This window comes from Archocentrus centrarchus, chromosome 22, assembly GCF_007364275.1.
Source record: "Archocentrus centrarchus isolate MPI-CPG fArcCen1 chromosome 22, fArcCen1, whole genome shotgun sequence".
Classification (NCBI taxonomy): Eukaryota; Metazoa; Chordata; class Actinopteri; order Cichliformes; family Cichlidae; genus Archocentrus; species Archocentrus centrarchus.
In genome coordinates, this window is record NC_044367.1 from 622,502 (window position 1) to 630,635 (window position 8,134).

General features: G+C 44.9%; 1 non-coding gene across 1 annotated transcript; it reads left to right on the forward strand.

Annotated features, from left to right (window-relative positions):
* Positions 1-4,968: 4,968 nt before the first annotated feature.
* On the forward strand, positions 4,969-5,050 carry trnas-gcu (transfer RNA serine (anticodon GCU)). The gene has a single exon. It is a non-coding gene; the product is annotated as a tRNA-Ser (tRNA).
* The last annotated feature ends 3,084 nt before the right edge of the window (positions 5,051-8,134 follow it).

Sequence of the window (8,134 nt, forward strand, 5' to 3'; positions counted from 1 at the left end):
GGGTGCCTGAAAGGAGGACAGAAAAGGAGGAAATGAGCCTGTAAAGACTCCCGAGCAGGTGAAAAGGAGGAAACAAGAGGCCGGCCCAGCAGACAGTACTGACACAGTCTAAAATCAGACTGTGCTAAAACACCCAGGAGGTCAGACAGAGAGGAAAACGAAGCAGCAAAAAGCAGAGTCCAAAAACTGTTTCAAAGAGTCAGAAACCAGGAGAAACTGAGGAAATACACGAGGACCACCTGACTGTGCAGAGACAGGTTTTATTATGGTGGGAAGACCAGACCAGAAGGAATACTGACTGAAGAAAGAAAGAAAGAAGTGATTTCAAAATAAGACAGATGGAGGAAGTGACAGGGAAATAAAACTTCTAATGAAAGTTGAGACATGAACCAAAACACAATTTTCTACCAGAACAGTAAAGACCTCAAAACAAGATCAGAAGCCCTGAGACTATCAGCCCTCCTGAGATGTTATTGCTGCCCCCTTCTGTATATTTTAGATTATTTTACTGAGCCCTCAGGCTGGAAAAATGTGCTTTCAGATCAGTAAGTCGATAAAATCCTTCCATCGGGCCTTTTCAGATTTGCTTTGCAGACAAACACTGCAAGCAACCATCAACCTCCAGGTTTCCAGAAGCTGCTGTTCCTCTGCTGTTTTTATGACCATTTGAATCCTAAATACAGGAGAGAGAAAATATCTAGATCAGAACTCAAAAAGGTTCCTCAGAAATAAAAAGCTCTCACAGAGTTTGTATTTCTGCTGTATTTCAGGGGAGGCTGTTGAGTCTGGCTCACCGTGCGGCTGTTCTGTCCGTCCTCTGTGTGCGGCACCACGAGAGCAGAAACGATTCCTCTCTTAATGTTGAAATGTTGGCCGGTTCGTCCGCCTCAGGGTAAAGTTCAGCGCTGGTGACACCACGGAAGGTGCACTTCAGAGGGTTCCTGGATGAAGCAAGGAGAAGAAAACCTGAGGGATTTGTGTTCAGTCTGAGAAGGAATCCTGGTTTGAGTCCACACGCATTCACAAATGCTTGATTTTTAAAATGTAACTTTAGGTCCTGATGTGAGTTTGAACACTGCATTTGATGGTTTTTGGGGGGTTTTTGGGGTTTTTTTGTTTTGTTTTGTTTTGGGTGGGGGGGTTGAGGAGTGATTGCACAAACACCAAAACCTGCACTTCCTCTGGTGTCCAGCAGAGGCGCCACAGTGAGTCAGTCCCCATACACTCCCATGTTAAACTTTCCAGCAGAAATAAACATGTTTACAGCCTGATACAGAAACTGCTTTGGTCTCTTTGGACACCTGTATAATTAAAGTTTGCTTATTATTGGGGGTGTGGCCTCTTTTACTGACAGGTAGGCAGCTGTAGCTGCTACCTGTCTGCTAGACTTCACCTCAGGTCTAACTGGAGTCTCTGAACTGGACCTGTGGACCGTGTTTGTGCTGTTGGAGCCTTTTGGAGCATTTTTAATGCAATTATCTGACCAATAATATGGCTGCTGTGTGCTTCATTGGCCTAACAGACCATTTAAGAAGGCTGAGCTCTTTCCTGGACCCCTCTCTCTTTCAATGCATCATATGTGCTGCTTATTAGAACCCAGCAGCCTGCAGTAAAGTGAGCAGAGGTAGATGAAGCTGTCACAGATAAACAGGCTCTTTGGTTTGCGTAGGAAGAGTAAAATGCAGGATCATTAGCACTCCGATCATCCTCTGTGCTCACTGCATATTTACCTCAGACCCACAGCACGATGAAGGCTGAGGAGGATTTGAACGTCTGTCTGGGTCAGAGCAGACTGGCTACCTCTGCCATGAAAATCTCTGACAGTTTTATCCTGCTTCTTTTGTCAGAGAGAGTGAAAGAGATTCAGGCAGAAAGAATGGGATACAAGCTCCAACATGAAGAGGAAGAGAAGATCAGGAGGTGCCGATTATATAAAACCCTCACAAATATCAGCCGAGCTATTTTAAACCTGGGCTGGAGCTCAGAGAAAGCAGCAGTGTGGGCTGATATGTTGGCCATCACAGCAAACCGAGCTGTTTGTGTGTGTGTGTGTGTGTGTGTGTGTGTGTGTGTGTGTGTGTGTGTGTGTGTGTGTGTGTGTGTGTGTGTGTGTGTGTGTGTGTGTGTGTGTGTGTGTGTGTAAAGCGTGAGTTTCCCTCCCTGCAGAAACCTGGCTGATGGCGGACTGGGACTTTAAAGGCAGGTTACATAATGTGGATCTGGGGCTTTTATCACCATCGAGCACCCCCAGGTTTCTCCTGGTCCAACCGTGCCGGGTCCTGGCTGAGAGACGGCGCTGAATCCGTGTGTCGGTACAGGGGTGGATCTCTCAGCTGGGATTTAGGCATGGAATGAAATCAAACATAAAGTGGCTGCTATTTCGGAACACCGAGAAGGAATAAATGCTCTGCACTTACCTTTTAGCCTGAGCAGGTCTGTGAAGTGCTTTCTAATCCACGCTCTGACGATGGTGGAGCTGCTGTCAGGACGCGGTCAGACCCCGACCCTCTGAACAGCAGACACACACGTCTGCTGTTTCTGAGCTGGTAAAGCTGAAATCCCACAGGTGTGCACGGAAAGAGAACAACAACTATGTCACTCTGTATGAAAGCTGATAAAACCTGCAAATCACAGAACAACCCAGCCTGACACAGTGATGAGCCGGGTGATAGCCTAGGTGAGACGGTTACCTGTGAAGGGCTGTGATTCCACTCAAACCACAGCTGCAGGTTCTCCAGGCTGACAAACCTGAAACTTACACAACCTGCACCACCCAATCTCCCACAGGACAAACCCATAAAAGAGTCCTCAGATTAACTGCAGTCCCTGATGGAGGCTGTCCGAGTGCTCCAGGTGAAACAAGAGCCTCCTGGGAGCAAACAGGCATCTTTGTGGGATCTGAAGGAGCGCTTTGGAGCTCTTTGATGTTGGAGCTTCTGAACACGACTTCCAAAGAGCCGCTCCGATAAATCCAAGAAGCACTCCTGCTCAAAAACCGACCTCCTCCATCCGACTGTGAGACAGCTCAACCCCTCGGGTGGTCCGGGCCCAGTTATTCCCAATTATTCCTGGTTATCCCCGGGGTCTCCACCCACAACCAGCTGCTTGCTCCTGGTCTAGATTTTCATTTTTTTCTCATGACTGATTTTACTTTTTTATTAATTTTGCATGCTTATTGTTGATATTAATGATTATTTCAGTATAATTTCTTCCCCTTTGTTGGTGTTAACTCTGCACTATTGTTGGTTAAATCATCAATTTCGAGCTCTGGATTGCATTTGAGGATTTACCTTTTTTATAATCACGCTATTGATTTTCTCTTTGTTTTTATTGTATTGTGTCTCTTCTGTCTGTGTGGATTTAGCTCTGCATTGTCTGCAGCGTCCTGCTGCAGTCTCATAGGCGCTGCTCTGTGAAGGCTTTGCTCGCTGTGTGGATGTTTACGGCTCTGGTAGGAGAATAAAATGACCACATACACAGATAAATAATAAAATGTGAAGAGATGACAGAGTGAAGGAGGTCCTAGGGGCTAGCTTCTTGGGGCACAGGAAGTCCTCACCAGGCGGCCTGCGGAGGTTCAGAAGGTCAAGGTCGGCCCGGTCAGCAGCGGTGTCTGCCAGTGTTTTAGAGCAGATTATGAAGCTTCGAGCCGCTCTGGACTTGGCTGGATGTCCCTGTTTATTCATTGCTGCACAATCATGTGACCATGAGTGTGCTTTAAGGTTTAAGTGCTGTGACCCAGCCTGTTTCTTCCACACCTCCCACTCTTGAGGCCCACAGAGTCTACGTCACACCTAAATATATTTCTCATAAACTGATTTCCCCTGTTTCCCTGAGCTCTAGAGGAGGCTGGAGCTCCTGAGTTGGTGGCAGAGGGCCAGTGCAGTCCTTCAGCTGTGAGTCAAACAGTGCTTCATTCGCTGCTCTGCGCTGTCTTCACACTTGGCTCCATTCACGTCTGCAAACGGCGAGTAGTGCCAGCTGATCTGACACATCCACATGAAGTCCTCCCTCCCCACGGAGGCCAGGTGTCGGGTTCACCTTGAAATTCTTCCACGCAAACAAAAGGCAGCATTTAGAGACTGAAGCTGAGTGCTGGTTAATTGACTCACTTCCACAGCAGCTCAATAATCCTGCCTTAGATCAAAGCAGAAGAAACAGCCTCCAGGTGAAGCCAGGTGGAGCTCAGTGCGTCTGTTAGTGATGTGCAGCTCCCTCTGCAGGTTCAACTTTTAACATGCAGTCTGAAAACCGGACCCCCCCCATCTGCTCTCAGCTCCTTTTTAAAGGAGAAACACCTCCTGCTGGTATGCAGTTATTCTTCCTGTTATGAGGAACAGTGTGGGGGGTGCACAGTGAACTGTCAAGCCCCCCCCCCCATGACTGGATTTTGACACGCACAGACCTCCTCCCCCAGCCTCCATAAACACACACCAGGAGCATAAAGAATAGAAATAAAAGCTGAAGATCTTGTTATGTGAGAGAGTGCAAAGTTTTAGGGGCAACAAACTAAAATAATCAAAGGATGTTAAAGAAAATAAAAATATGGTTGAGATTGTGAGAAAAGAGTGCAGATGGCTTTAATACAGAACACGTATACTATAAATCTGAGAAACAGGAAGGTTTCATACAGCAGTGTGTGTGGAATCTTCAGGTGTGCTCACCTGTGACAGAGAGGGGTGGAGTCTGATTATTGGCTTTAACTTATGCTTCTAAACATTTTTATTGATCTGGTGTCGGTTTAAATTTTTCATTTGATTTTCATTCGTAGGTTTTATTATTTTTACTGCATTTAGATAATTCTGTGGAGGAGCCCAGGATCCGAGCCGGGATCTGAACCGGAGACAGCCGCAGCGCGTGGCTGAGTGAAGTTCTGAGCTTTGGAGCGCATTAAAAAAATTCAGGTGTGGATACAGGTGTTCCTGTGACGTGTCTGAGAACAGAAAGTCTGTCTCACCACCCAGCGAGGACGAGGTGGCCGAGTGGTTAAGGCGATGGACTGCTAATCCATTGTGCTCTGCACGCGTGGGTTCGAATCCCATCCTCGTCGACAGGAAGTTTTCCTGCTGAAAACCAAAATCCTCCGCGCCTATCAGCTTCTTTAACAAAACAACGCGTGCACGAGCTGCGGCTTCACCAATACTGAACTGTGAGCACGCTGACACTTCCTGCAACTACCTCCACAATAAGAGGTGTTTGCAGCTTCATGTGCAAATGTATTAAAACAGGCTCGTTTCCATCTACAGGCCGCCAGCATTCACAAACGGAGCGAAGATGTAAAAGCTTCCAAACATGAAAAATATTTTATCATTCATTCAGTGCCTTAACGTGTTATTCTTATTCTTATTATTGTGGTGGTGGCGTGTAGTTGTACTTCCTAACGTGGACCATAGGGGGGCAGTGTTCCTTCATGACTGCAGCTCTTTCTGCTCTTTAGGGTCAAAATAAAGCGGAAATATCAGTGAATTTGTTGGTTTGTGTCCAAAACTGCACCTGCAGAGTGTGTGTGACTGAGATGAAGACCTGTTCATAAAAAGAGGAGAATCATTGTTCCTGCAGCAGCAGCATGCTGCTCACCTCAGCTCATGACGAACATCTTCTGCACCAAAAACTAATCACTTTCCAACATTTGCACTGAAAGTGTAAACTGGACTATTTTTATGTTTGGGTAAATAAATCAAACTGATGAGCTATATTTGCAGGATTCTTATAGTTTTATATTTTTCATTACTTTTTATTTTGATTTCCTGTTAATATTAAGAGTGTTTGTTCTTTTAATGCAGTTTTATTGTTTAAAAATGTTTTAGATTTGAGTGATTTCAATGATAGTTTTAATTCTGCCAACCAAACGCTCTCAGAGACACAGTTGTTGTCCACAAAGGAAGGCGGCTGAATAAAAACAGCTGTTTTGAGAACTTTAGCCAAAAATGGCCGTTTTGATGCAGGCTGATGATCACTCAGGACATCCACTTCCAGATTTTGCTTCTTTAAAAATGGCTGGACTGAAACACACAGGAAGTGAAGCAGAAGCTACATGTAGGCTCACATTTATAATTGTGAGAACATCACAGCCCGGTTTACCAAAGGCTTCTCGATGGAAGAACATCTGTTGAAGTGGAACACATCGTATCTGACAGCTGGGAAAAGGAGACGCAGGGATTAACTCCGGAAGTTCAAATATTTGCTCGAACACTGCCAACTTTACTAAGAAAAAAAGGGAGTTTTTCCTTCCCGCTGTCACCAAGTGCTTGCTCACAGGGGGTTGTCTCATTGTTGGGTTTTCTTATTGTAGGGTCTTCACAGAATAAAGTGCCTTGAGGCGGCTGTTGTTGTGATTTGGTGCTGTATAAATACATTTTTTAAAGATGCTTCAGGAATTTATGGTTTCAAACACAAACTTTGGTTTACATTGATTTTTTTTAATCAAGCATGAACTGTAGCGCCGGTCTCTGGCTGCATGACCGCAGATGCTCGTCTCTGGATGAGTGACCTGGAACGATCATTTCGTTGTGTGCCTTGTGTTCACAGTGACAATGAGTTGAATTTAATCTAATCTAAAAAAATATGCCACCTTTGCCGAATGAACCATTGAAAATCTGTATTTTGAACCAAAACTCAAAGTCATCACTACAATAATTATGAAGTCAAAACAGAAGCCAAAGACTCAAAAATCACCAGAAATGAAACTCAGAGTCTATGAAAGGCCTGTTTTCCTGCCTGTCTGTGATCGATTTTCTGTGTATACATTATACCTCCTTACTAATAATTATCATGAATACCGTTTGAGACTCTGGGCGCACACACCTTCCTCGCTGGCTGTCGGTGGAAGGAGTGAGATCACAGGTGAGTCTGGGCCCGTGCAGGTGGTGTTTGGTGTCGGAGGCCACGCTGCAACTTCAGCGCTCACACACTGCTGCGAGCGGCGTGCACGTCCGAACAAAGTGAAAGCAGAGACCTTGTGCTCGGAGTGTGGCAGAACATTTGAGACTGAGCCAATCAGCACATTGCAATAACTGCTTAGTATTTCCCTCCATCTCCCCCCATGTGGACAGACTTTTAATTAAACGAGCAGGAGGTGCATTTGGACAGAGGAGCTCTTTAAAAGAGAGCGTGACTGGAAACTGAAGCCCCGGGTTTGAGTTTGCAGTTCCCAGAGTCACTTCCTGCTCCGATGATTGTGTCCTACATCCACAGAGACACATCGGATCTAATCAGCCGTGAATATTTTACAGGAGGATTCATCTGTTTGGAAGTGTGAGCAGTCATGTGAAAGAGACAGCTCAACAGCTCGAAACACATTTATTTAAATTCATATATTTCTCATCTTTGTGGGAGGACTGGAGGTGGAAAATAAAGCAGATAAATTCCGGACGTCGGGGTTAATAATAATAATAATTAATAATAATAATGATGATGCTTTAGGGACTTTAAGCTACAGAAAGATATGTTGTCTACGCCAAGCATCAGCCTCTGGTGGTGTGCTGATGCTGCAGTTGGACATCTATGTGTTTTCCTCAGTATTAATCATTAGTCATGATTTCTTCTGCTTGTAAATCACTTAATGGGACCTTTGTGAACACTTGCAGTGTGTTCTGCACTTGAGTCACGCTTTTATTTTAGCGCCCTCTGTGGGTGTTTAGCTGCAGCCCAGGTGTGGGTGGCTGCTATCTGACTCACACTGATTATTAACCTGATGAATACTTCCTCGATTTTCACAAAATGCTGAAAGAATCAACTACAATTATCATTTCACTTGAATTCATTGTGGCTCGTTTGTTTTCTGAGGTTACATCTGCACCAAAACGTATTTAGCAAGTCTTCTGATTTCATTTGTTCTTCCATTTTTAAATCTATTGATTTATGATCATGTGAGAGTGCTATAAAGACCTGAGGCCCTGTGTTTGTAGTCACACTGTTTCCTTTTTATTCTTCAATTGTTTCCTCTTCTGTAGGTTTTTTCTTCCATTTGTGGGTCCAGAGCTGAGATCATGGAGTAAAACCATGTTTCCTTTTCTGCACTCCTTCAATGGGCTCCTGTTCGTGCACGGTTGATGTGCAGCTCTTCATCTGCTGTGAAATAGCTGATGAAGAGTTTGGGTCCTTACAGTATACTATAGCGAGTACTGTTACAGAC